This window comes from Cyanistes caeruleus, chromosome 8 (genome assembly GCF_971803275.1).
Source record: "Cyanistes caeruleus chromosome 8, bCyaCae1.hap1.1, whole genome shotgun sequence".
In the NCBI taxonomy this organism is placed as follows: Eukaryota; Metazoa; Chordata; class Aves; order Passeriformes; family Paridae; genus Cyanistes; species Cyanistes caeruleus.
The window spans coordinates 15020123-15032757 of NC_141708.1; the positions used below are offsets into that span (position 1 = coordinate 15020123).

A 12635-nucleotide genomic window follows, 5' to 3' on the forward strand; every position below is an offset into this window, starting at 1 on the left:
ATCTTGTTTTGCAGCTCCCTGGAAAGGATTGTTGAGTTTACAGTAGTGTTATGACCGGGGGATAAACTGCCCCAAGCCTTTTAATCTCTGCCAGATATGTGGAGTATAATGAATACTCCACAAAATGGTTTTGCATGTCTGGCTTCTGATATCTGAACTGTGTATTCCTGTATCACCTGAGTGGACCACTCCAATTATTTCAGCACTGTAGTATACTCTAAAATAATTTACATTTTAAGTCCCTGAAGACAGAGTGATTTTAAGGAAAAAAAGTTGTGTTTAAAATTGAGCATTGATAGAAGTATTTGAACCATTGTCACCTTGTTTTTCACTAGAAAGGAGTATATAGAGAGCAGTTTTTAAAATTCTTCTCAATTTATCAGTGCTTGCAGGTGACTTTGCTGTCTTGGTTCACTGTGCTTCATCAGTACACTAATTGAAGTACTAATGCATTCAGTACAGTACTGGGAATCCAGCATGATAGAACATAAAACTCTTGTTCATCTCTGTGGAAATATAGAGGAAGATATAGATTGCAGATAGGGTAATGAAGATAAAAACTGAGACAATTCTGAATCTTTTTAAACATTCTGTTTCTTGATATCAGCAGAGAAAATAGAGCACTGCTACCTCTTTGCTTTTCCACTGAGTCCCAGCCACATGCCTCTGCTGTTTGTTCAGTGCTGATTCTGGCTTTTTGTGTTCCTCTGTATACACCAGTTCAAGTCATTAGTTAGTTTTCAGTAGGGGATTAATAAAAAAAAAACAAGTGGAAATAGGTTTCCCATTTTCATAAAAACAAGAATACAAGATTTGCTGGCCTGACTGCAGCACCACATCTTCAAAGTATAAAAAGCCAGAGTTGCAGGAATTTTTCTGTGCCTTGGCTCAGAACAGTGGTGCTGCTTTGTGTGCCATTTACACACGTCAGGTTTTGTCTCTAATTTAAAATTGATAAAATTTTGTAAAAAGAATGCATTTCAGATGTGGAATAATACCTGCATGTTAATAAAATGTGAGGATTACTTTCACCTGTAAATACATGTATTAGCTCATAAGACTTCAAGTATGTCAAGTATTTTCCTGACTGATTAGTAAATGGCAGTAGCACCTCTGAACAACCTGTCAGCCTCAAGTGTAAAGTCTCTCCTGCATCTCTTGCAGACAAATCCCCAGATGATGTGAATGATTAAAGGTTTGTGGGGTGAAACTGTTGATTCATAGAAGCAGGCCTTAAAGTTTTTGTGCTGTTCATTGAACAAAATTCATATTTTGGTATTTAGAAACTTATTTTTTTAGTTTAAATCTGAATCTATTTGTTTTGTAAACAACTAAACTGACCGTAGCCAAAAGCTTCACAGGCCACAAATGAAACAATTTTACATGTTAACACTTAGAAGAATAGTCTTATTTCAGTAGAATTACCAATGTGAGTAATGCAAGGAATGGAACACTTTTTGAAGGCTATGATCTGAAAAATAAAGCTTTAACATTTATACAGTTAATTTATATCTTAATGCTGGACATTGTGACCATGAGATTTATATTTTTCCCCAATCTGTTATGCAGCCACAGGAGGAATGCTTTTGATTAGGTTCAAGCAAATCCTCTTCAATTTTAATTACTCAGAAATAGAAATGGAGAACAATAGAGCAGCTTGCCCTACAATGTTGTCACTGAAGGTATACATCATTCTCAGCAATCTCACTAACAAGAAGCAGACAATGTTTTTGCTACATCCTTTGAAGTATCAATATTACCTTTAGAAATGTAACAGGCAAATTCAAACAGCAGCCCTGGCAAAATATGGAAACTTCATTTAACATGAGTATAAGTTACTGATATCAAAGAAGCTGGGAAAGAAATTAGTGAGGAGACAGAATTATCTGCTTATCCTGCCAGAGGGAGTAACAGCAAAATTAACCTTGAAAACTGTTTGGAGAGCATTCTTGTGAAAACAGTATGACACAATGTTGAAGTTATGGATATGAAGAGGTCAACAGCTCTTAACTGATTGTCGGCAGTTAAATTTTATTTACTGTGGTTTTGAAGCAATGCTACAGCAGACCTGTTTGTTCTAAAATTTCTGAGTACAAATACAGTTTACCTGTATTTTCTCTAGTCTGACAGATTTTTTTCAGCTATTATATTGTTCACCCCTGTTCTAAAAGCAAGGTTCCATTCAGGCATTTAATTTGAGCATGACAAAAATACAGTATCCCCATCTTAGGCAATCCTTGCTTCAGGCTCAGTTTTGGATAATCAGCAAAATAAAATAATTAAATGGAGTAAGAATGAAATTCATATTTGTTCCATGTATTTGAAGACCTTTTTTCTACTTGTAGCTGAAACCTGCTGCAAACCTATCAAAGGTATTATGCTTACGGTGATTACAATTTATATTTTAGGACATCAGATTTTTTTTAGTATTATGTTTAGGTCATTAGGGAATATTAACTTGGACATACTTGCTGTAGACTCCTTGTTAATATTTGGTGCTTGTGATAAGCAGTCCTCTCACCTGCTTTTTAAGAACATTTTTTTTTTTTATATCTGTTCTTTCAGAAAGGGCATCATTTTGGTGCCCTCATGATATGTTTTCAGATCTTAGTTTAAATACAGTTTTGCAATAATTTATATATGCACTAGCATGGAATAATGGTTATACTAAAACTAATACTGGAAACATTGCATTTCTGCTTTTGAAATATAGAATTTGAACAAGTACTAGCTAAAGTGCATCCCAGAATTCCCTCAGTCATCAGTGACAGCCCCTCTTACCACATCTCTAGAGTGGATGGACAGCAGGATGGGGACTGTGGCAGAGAAGTGTTCCCTGCTGCTAGTAAAGACTGTGTTCTTGACCACTCGAGGAATGAGATGCATCCCAAAGTCCTGAGGGAATTGGGTGATGTAGCTGCCAATCCCCTCTCTGTGATATTCAAAAGGTCATAGCACTCCAGTGAAGACTCAGGTGACTGGAAAAGGGGAAACATTGTTCTCATCTTTAAAGGGGGTAGAAAGGAAGATCCTGGGACCAGTTGCCCTCTCAGCCTTCCCTCTGTGCCTGGGAAGATCATGGATCTTGATCTGGATCTAGAAGCTCTGCTAAGGCACATGGAGAACAGGGAGGAGATTTAGGACAGCCAGAACAGCTTCACCAAGGGTAAACCCTGCCTGCCCAACCCAGGGGCCTTCTGTGAGGGAGAGGCAGATACATCAGTGGGCAAGGGAAGGGTTTTGTCTGGACTTCTGTAAAGCCTTTGACATAGCCCCACATAACATCCTTCTCTTGAATTTGGAGAGAGATGTGTTTGAAAGCTGGACTGTTTGGTGGATGAGGAATTGGCTGGACAGTTGCACCCAGAGGGAACTGGTTAATGTCTGGGCCCCCAGTGCACATAAGTGACAAGTGGTGTTCCTCTGGGGCCTGTACTGGGACCAGTGCTATTTAATATCTTCATTAGTGACATAGATGAAGGGATCAAGGGCATCCTCGGCAAATTTGCAGCAGACACCAAGCTGAGTGCTGTGATTGACACCCCTGATGGATGGTCCAGAGGGACTTGGACAAGCTTGAGAAGTGGGCTATGGGAATCTTGTGGGGTTTAATAAGACCAGCAGCAAGGTGCTGCACCTGTGTTGGAACAATTCCCAGTATCACTCCAGGCTGGGGATGAGCAGAATGAGAGCAGCCCTGCCCAGAATGAGAGCAGCCCTGCCCTGAGGGTGCCTGGTGGATGAGGGGCTGGGCATGACCTAGCAATGAGCGCTGGCAGCACAGAAAACCAATTTTGTCCTGGGCTGCAGCCAGAGCAGTGTGGGCAGCAGGGAGTGAGTGTGGGGGGAATCTGTCCCTCTGCTCTGCTGAGACCCCACTGCAGGGCTGCATCCAGCCCTGGCTCCAGCACAGGAAGGATGTGGACCTGTTGGAAGAAATCCAGAGGAGGCCACAAAGATGACAAGAGGAACACCTCCCTGGAACATCTTTTCTATGAGGAATGGCTGAGAAAGTTCGGATTGTTCAGCCTAGAGAAGAGAAGGTTCCAGGGAAATCTTGCAGTCTTTCAGTACTTGAAGTAGCACCTACTTCAAGAAATACAAGGACAAACTTCTTAGCAGGACCTGTTGTGATAGGACAAGGGGTGACGGTTTTAAACTGAAGGAGTGCCATTTTTAGACCAGACATAAGAAATAGGCATTTGACAATGAAGGTGTTAAAACACTGGCCCAGGCTGCTCTGAGGGGTGGCAGAAGGCCCAGCCCTGGTAGCATTCAAAGTCAGGTAGGATGGGACTCTGAGCAACCTGGCCTGGATAAAGATGTCACTGCTCTCTGCAGGGGATGGGGACTAGATGGCCTGTACAGGGCCCCTTCCAGCTCAAACTCCTCTATGATTCTATGATTTTAATAGCCTTTATTAGGAAAGAATCATAGCAAAGAGTGTGCAAGTAGAAAGAGAAAAAAAAAGGAAACATAAAGCAAAGTGAAAATGTCTGGATTTTATATTTAACCAGGGGAGTATTAAATAACTAGAAGGTACTTTATACTGTCATGAAGGGGGCTGAGATGTGAAGTTGAAGAAGGGGAATATTTATTGATAACTGCATGAGAGTAAATGTATTTTATAAGGATTTGAACTTTCCTGTTGCTTTGAGACATATTCTGCCCCTTTGTATCAGCATGACCCCTACAGTGGCATGAGGTCCAAAATTTACTTTATTTAGGCCTTCAGGATTTGGTCTTGGTTTGCTGAAAATTTACAGAAAATTACATTCTGATTTAAAGATTCTCCTCACTTAATGAGAGAGTAATATAACAACTTCACCTTTTGACAAGGCAGGAAGCTGGCTTTATACACATGTAAATTAGATCACTTCATACAGGGTATGTGAAAGAAAGTTATGTACTAAGGGCAGATGGAAATGGATGGACATCAAGAAAAGGTTGTGCCTCTTGTGAAGGAAAATTAGTATTTCTAGTAGATCTAATGAGGCCAAGACATTGCTGAAGTTATCCAAATAGATCTATTCAGCTCTGATTTTACTATTTTTCCTTCACCTGAGTCTAAGATTCTCCTGACACTTCTGTAGCTATGTGTACAGATAATTTTTAATTTTGCTTTAGTGACTCCTCTAATTACTCCTGGGTAATGGCTGAAGTGTCCCAAAAGATTCATCCAGGGCAGGATTGCACAATGGTCTGTTCTTCTGTCAACAGATGAATTGTAACAGACTTCTATGCCTTTGTAGCAGAACCGTGAGCTCCTAAAACAAAGAAAGAAAACAAGAAAACTCTTTCAGACTGTGAACAAATGTAACCCATGTCTAGCAGTATCTCTAGCTGACATTATGTCCAAGCAGCCTCTGTACCATCTGCAACAACTTTGTTTTGGGAGAGACTGATAAACAGCAAAAAGGAAAATATTTTCCTTTTGTGCAGTAAGCATTCACTTCTTAAAAGTGGTTTCAAATCTTAACTCTTTATGCCAAGTTCTGAAGTACGTCAGGTGATGCAAGTGTGTCATAAACATATCAGAAAAACATTGAACACTATTTTGGCTAGTGAAAGTGTCCTGACAAGGACAGAAAGACAGAGAAACTATTAAAATGGTTTCCTGAATATAAGATTTTTTTTCAGTCTGTGTAGAGCTTAAAGGCCTTTCAATATTATGTCTTTTTTTTTTTTTTTTTTTTTGTGTATGTTTCCACCTAATTTACTTTGAAAATGGTTTATTCACAGAAAATGACATTCATTTTTAGTATATGTGTGTGTCTCTTAAAAAATACACTAATAAAAGCAAGGATTTGAAGCTTGTAATATGAACTAGAACTTTGATAACCCTGACATTTTATTTGTTGTGAAAAATTTTCCTTTTTTTTCAGAAAGAACTTATTATATGGAAAGTATTGATGTAAAGAATATCAAAAGCTATTTATGTTATGCCCTTCCTTCCTGGAAATTGCAAAACACTTATCAAATCAGGCTCTGAAATCAGGTGAAATTCAGGACTACACAAAAATCATCAGAATTGTTGTCTAAAAATTGGTCATTTCAATTATACTATTGACATTTTCATCCTCAAATTCGTAGACAGAAACTTCATCTTGCCAGAAAATGTAGGGAATAAATTTATATCTACTTGTTAGAATGAATTTTCTGTGCAGATGTTATACCTTAGGGAAAACCCTTCTTGGGATTAATCTGCTGTTCTCCCTCAGTTAAGAACTGGCTTAATACAGTTTCCTCTCCCCTATTATGACTACATTACAAAGTGTTCTGAAACTTATAAAGTATGATTTTTGTTTTGAAGCAAAACGTTGTAAATGAGAAGGAATTTCTGGATCTGGAGGCAACAAGATGCCCTAGAAGGTTTAATAGGAGGTGATCACTTAGGCTCTTATGTCTGCTCATCTCTGCTGTTGATCCTGCTGCTTTTTTCACTGTAGTTTGTCTTTTTCAAAAGATTACCTCATTTTGACTGAAATGTCAAAAGATGGGACCCTTATTTTTCTTGGTAATCCCTCTCCCCTCTCCCTCACCATGATTAATCACCTTGCATTTCTTTTTTCACTTCTCACTGTTGGTTCTTGTTAGTCTATTCCTTAGGAATGAGATAATTCTCTGTTATCTAGTATTTTCTTACCTTTGTATCACTCAGTGAGACTCAAGCCTAAACAGCTCCTCTGCAGCTGAGTTACAGCAAAAACACGTGAAACCCTGTTGGTCTCTGGTAGCTGCAAAGTTGAAACACAAACCACTATCAATATTTACTTTCAACATTTTCAGTATAAAACTTGGGTTTTTTTTTCTTTTCACAGTAGATTGCTTTTCCTTGAAAACATAAAGATTTCAGTATTTTATCCTACTTCAATAATAAGAAGTCCAATTGTCTATTTCTGACATTGTCTTATGTAATATATTTTCTAATAGAAATGAAATTATGAATTCAGAAATTATTAAGGTAGTAATTCTTAATACTATTTTCTTTTAACCAGTGCCACGGAGGGAAAAATAGACACTTAAGGAAGGCAATAATGTAGAGCTCTTTTTAACCAGTTATTTAGATAGGAACTTATTTAAATATAGATAGAATATCCTCTGAGTGCTTCGGCTTTTTAATTTGGGTCTTAGCCTGGTTTCCAGTGTTCAGAAGGAGTATTTGTGTGTAGTTAATTACAAAGGTATTAATTTCATCATTCATGTGAGCAATCTTCTAAGATTTTGATCCAGCTGGTTCGTTATATATTTTTTTCAGCTGCAATTTGCCAGGTGACCTTGCTCAGTGAAATAATTATGACCTGCTGTTTTCAGCCTTGTTTCATTTAGATGTACAGCCACCTGAATTTTAAGAGAAAACTGCCTTTATGGATGTTAGCTAAATTAGCAGCTGTCCAGAATTTCTCAATGTCTTAGGTCACCTCTCACAAAGAATACTAGATCAGAGGAAAAAAAAAAGAGTTAACAAGAAAAAAATCCTGCTTTTTTGGGTGATTTTGCTCTTAGAAATATAGGCAGAGAAATCATCAGTATTTCAAAGAGTATTTATAGAGTAGTGCTTCTCTTATTGTATCCCTTATGGCCAGTGTAAGAGAAGAGGCTTCTCTGCTGAACATACATTAACTTTTTAATTTATTTCACTTTTGCTAGAAATCAGACTTTAATATCTTTTTTACACCAAAATTCTCCATAGTCCTTTAGTGGTTTGTGATGCCCAGTAGTGTCTGACTGTACAAAGGGAATAGTTAAGCCATCCTGTTCCAGGGCAGGTTTGCATCAACAGTGGAGCAGGCTGCACAGAGAACTTGGACAGGCTCTGTCCTGGGACAGAGTTTTCAATAACTAAAGGGATAAAACTCCAGGTAATTTCATCTGACCTCAAAGCTGACCTTGCTTTGGGCAGAAAGACCTGGAATGTCTGTTCCACCTGGAAGCTGATCTTTGTTGGGGTGAGCTTGATGCATTTCATGGACATGTCAGTGACACTGAACTGCACCTGGAGGAAGACAAGGGCCCATCCTGAGATTGTTCCACCACAACGACCCCAGCTGGGTTGGCCAAATCACTTTCAACTGCACAGTGAGAACTGGTGAAGGTTTGGAGGAGAGTGAGCTCTGAATTGACCCAGAGATGGTCACTGCAGATCTGCTGTGCTCGGTATCTGATTGCTGCATGTCTCAGCTTCGTAGCTGAACAAACTGCAGCTCTGTTGTCGTTGCAAGCTCAAAATATTTCATTCCTTTAATCCCTTGCTATGTAAATATTTGCTTTAAAAATCATATTTATAACAACAAAAAAATTTCCTTATACCTTGTGTTACTTATTTTTCAATATATGAAGATATGTAGCCAACTGTCATAAGGCAAAATATTTATTTTGTTTTTAATTAATTTTTATGAAATATTATAAAGACTGTGATTATAGTGGATATGCTATTGCTGAATTTTATAATTTCTTATGCTGTTACTTTATAATTTCTGGCCTATTGGCTTTATAGGGACACAGTTATAATAGATTTGCCTTTATTACAGCAAATAATGAATCAGTTTAATGAGATTATACTATTTTTAAACTTGACATTTAACTCAGTCTTGGTTTTTCAATTAATCACAATATGGTAATCTTTTCCAGCTAGGTTTCTTCAATTATCATTAGAATGAAATAATTTTACATGCTGGTGACATCTACTATTGAAAAATTCAAGCTGTGAGCCTCAGATAATTTCCCAGTTGCAGGAAAGGTTAGGATTAGGGTGGACTAGTATTCCCCACTTACCTTCTAGTTGTCCTTCTTCCAAATGATGGCCCAGTTCTATCTTCCAGCTGCTCTGGTCTGTCATTCTGTACACAAATGAAGAAAGAAATGGAATGAGAAGTGGGACTACTGAGAGGAAAACAGGTTTTTCTAATTCTGAGGGAGACTGCAATTTAGTGGCAGGTTAAACCAGTATGATTGACTAGCCTGGCTTCTTGAAGTGCCCTGATCAAGCATCTCTGCCACTTTACTAGGTCAGGTTCAGCATAGCTTCTTTGACTTTTCTTTTCTTTTTTAAGCAATGCAACCCAGTAAAGTATGTCAGTGACAATGAGAAAATTAATGTATTTTACTCTTGGCGGCACCCTGGTTGAACAAGCACCAGAACTGAGACACAGCAGAGTGTAACACTGTGTAGGTGACATGGGATGGAGGATTTGGAAGCACAGACTGAGGATGAAGTTGCACTGAGGACTGATGAAATGTAGTGGCTGCTTCTTGTGAGAATGGGTGAATTATTCCTCAGCTGGGCTCAGCTGGGTGATCCCACCTCCCCCCTGACACCAGCTCTAGCACTCACTGGATAAATTGTTTCAGGAATTTAAATCACAGACAAATTTCTTTCCTTGTTAGGTTCATTTTCTTCTCTTTCAACAACTTGAATTGACTCATTTCAGGGTATGATGTGTGGGAGAGTCAGAATGGGAAGGCAGAAAGAGCAACGTTTACAGTCTGAAGGGGAACGATCCCCCGTTCTGGTCATGATTTAATTCAAGACCTGACATCAAACCATCTCAGGATGTTATTTTTTGCTACAGCCCAACAGTTGTTTTCAGAAAAAAAGAACTGTTATTTATTGTTTTTATTTAATTTCTAAGGTAAATGCTGAGTGTCTGTATTCCCTGGAGTAGTCCTGGGTAACACTGCTTTAAAAGCACCAGTCTGATCCATTTCACTGGCTCTGACAAGTTACAGAATTCTCTGTATGAGCAAGGCTTCTGCTTTCTATCCCAACTTGCATTTCTGACACTGGCAGATTGCTTCTTTAAAAGATAATTTGTACTGCATGTTTTTCCATCACTTGAAGTCATATCTTGCACTAGACATGTTGCGACTCATAAAATAGTGTAAATTAGAATTGTTAGTACTCCATCAGTTTAGTTAATTTAACAATGACCCATGAATGCAAGAAGTCATAAATTTTCTAGAGTGTAATCTGTCTATTTAATTAACAATGCTAAGACACCTCTGATTTCAGAAGCAGCATATTCTTTCTGTTTACTCATTGGGTTAGAAATGTGTATTTTGAATATCTCACTGTAATATGGTGGAGTATATATTTATTAATAGTGTCTAAATCTGAAGATATTCCAGGAAGAATGAAAACCCACTGTACAAAATACACTGTTTTGCATTTTCTTCTTTCCAATTTGCACAGTTAATTACCAGAGGTGCATTTGCCTGTTTGTATTGTCACCGTGAGATTTATCCAGATAGCATAAAGCTGTTAATCTAAGAACTAAGATTTCTGGGATTTTGGAGATGATTTTAATTAAGTAATCTAGAACTCAGGTTGCTGCTACATGTGACAATAGGATTACCTTTGTGTTAAATTATCAGTTTTATTTTGTGCAGGGAGTTAAATCTAAAATCAGAACTAAACGTATGTATTTGATTCAACACTGAGAACTGAAAAATACAGGAAGACATCTGGTATTTGGAAATATTAAAAGATAATATTCATCAGCTCACTCTGATAATGACAGTCAAAGTGTTTTTAATACAACTTTCTGCTGGAAAAAAGGACTCAAAGATTACTTAATGTCAACATTCCTTAGAATATCAAAGCTAGGGAAAATACCAAGGAAAGACGTCTGCAAAATGAGTATAAAAACATTCCCTAGAGGCCTGTGGAAGGAGAAACATCTCCAACATACTTGGAAAAACATCAGCCTGCAAAGAAAAAGCTAATAGAGCTCACTGTGCCTAAACCCTGTGCTTGGTCTGTGATCCAGACACCTCCAACAAGCTTGGAGAAAGTCTGAGCTGCTCCAGGGTAAAATTATGTGGGAAGACTTTTCATGAGCAATTCAACTAACAATCAAAAGCAAATTTGAACATGTTTGATGTGATAATGCCAAGTGCCAGATTTTGTTGTTATTATCTTTTTGTTCTGTGTGTATCTTGATTTGATCTCAGAAGCATCATGAATTGTCTGACCATGCAGGTAAGTGAGATGATCTGACTAAAAATGAATTGAGTGCACATAGCTACAGAAAATCACTAGTCTGCTGCTTAGGAATTAAAACCTCCTAAACCCCATCTGCCAATCTGAGCTCCAATGAATTCTTTAGAAAGATCAGCCCTGGTTTAAAGGCCTCAAATCACAGACAAAGAAGTGTTTAAAATAGTCAATTTACCTTCATGATTAAGGTTGTGTGCCCTATTTGCACACAGCCTCTGGTGGTATCTGAGGAGTCAGGTTAGGCTGGCAGGAGATTTGGGAAGTGATTACTCTTCAAATAAGAAGGGACACTTTCTGGTCTTTGAAAAGAGTAAGAGGTTAACTCTCTTTACCTGACCCCAAATATTTTCACAACTTATATTAATATAAATAATTATAAATAATTTATTAACAACCAGTGCAGTAGTATATAATGTGGCCATTTCAAGGGACATTTGCCAGAAGAGAAGCTGGCTACATTATCAACTCCTATGGCTCTGAAAAGTTTTCTTCTTGGGTAAGTATCTGGGTCTTCAAGTGCATTCTTATAGGGAAGACAGGAAAACCACCAACCTTCAAAACTGAATATGTATAGAATTGCATGCCAGCACGGGGCATTGCATCAGCAAGTAAAGGAAGCATAGATTTTTAGAATATACTCTGCACATTTCCAAATACTTTTGATGGACTATTATTTCTAAATGGGAAGTTTTGACTGTTGTAAATTGTATCACTAGATGGCAGTAATAGCCAAGGGAAATGAAACAGATGTGTAAAGATTCTCAGGGGTTTATTTTGAATTAAATTTCTTAGTATCAACTCTAGATACAAGTCCTTGGCATAGTTCTATGTCCAAACCCAGGCAAGACATAAATTATGATAATCTGTAGGTCTGTTGCACTGGATAAAAGATACTTCAAAAGGCCATTTTCAATGCTTTCTAGAACTTTGGAAGTCCTAATAGTCTTCTAACTGTTCAGTGGTGTTTGATTGGTGTTTAAAAAGACACAACAACAAAAACCCTCAGGACCCAATGCCCAGAGTGGTTGTTTCTGAGGTATTAAGACTCAGAGCCTAAAAGGCAGGAAATGAACAAGTGAATGTAAATTGTTATAAGCAGGAGGTAGATGGAGTTCCAGAATCTTACTGGGAGATATAAAATCAAAACATCCAAAATAGTGTCCATTTGTAGGATTTTGAAATTATTTAGCTGGTCTCAGCCAAGAAGACACTGAATCTAAACCAACAGCCCAATTTGTAAAGAATTTTTAATTGTGAGGCCTACAGGCTGGAGAATTGATAAAACAAATGCTTGATTTCTGGTCTCCCACAGAACAGATCCTCTGTGTGCTCAGTCACACACTACACCTCAAACTTTGTATTATTCATAATGCTTCAACACTGACATAGCCCCCTTTCTTCCCAGGCTCTATGCACAGTATCTCGGTGTGTGAGAGATGAAATAATATTACCACTGTCATTTCCACATGTAATTTAAAAGCACTGAAGGTGAGATAAGACTTAGTGCTGGCTTTTCCTGCCTGTATCTGAACAGGGCATTCTTCCACAAGCAGCAGTTTGAAAGGAACCAGCCAGGCTGAGTACAGGCAGTAAGATCAGCCCTTGAATTTCAGGGAGCAGCCGTTCTTCCCCAGGT

At 38.0% G+C, this 12635-nt stretch overlaps 2 long non-coding RNA genes across 3 annotated transcripts in view; one reads left to right on the forward strand and one right to left on the reverse strand.

Moving 5' to 3' along the window:
* Positions 1-12635, forward strand: part of LOC147651884 (uncharacterized) — a 35531-nt gene that overhangs the window by 9916 nt on the left and 12980 nt on the right. The window lies entirely within an intron of this gene.
* On the reverse strand, positions 2012-9313 carry LOC147651886 (uncharacterized). Its single transcript, XR_015289728.1, has 4 exons — positions 8962-9313; positions 8776-8840; positions 6647-6737; positions 2012-5267 (listed from the first exon to the last, which is right to left on the reverse strand). It is a non-coding gene; the product is annotated as an uncharacterized LOC147651886 (long non-coding RNA).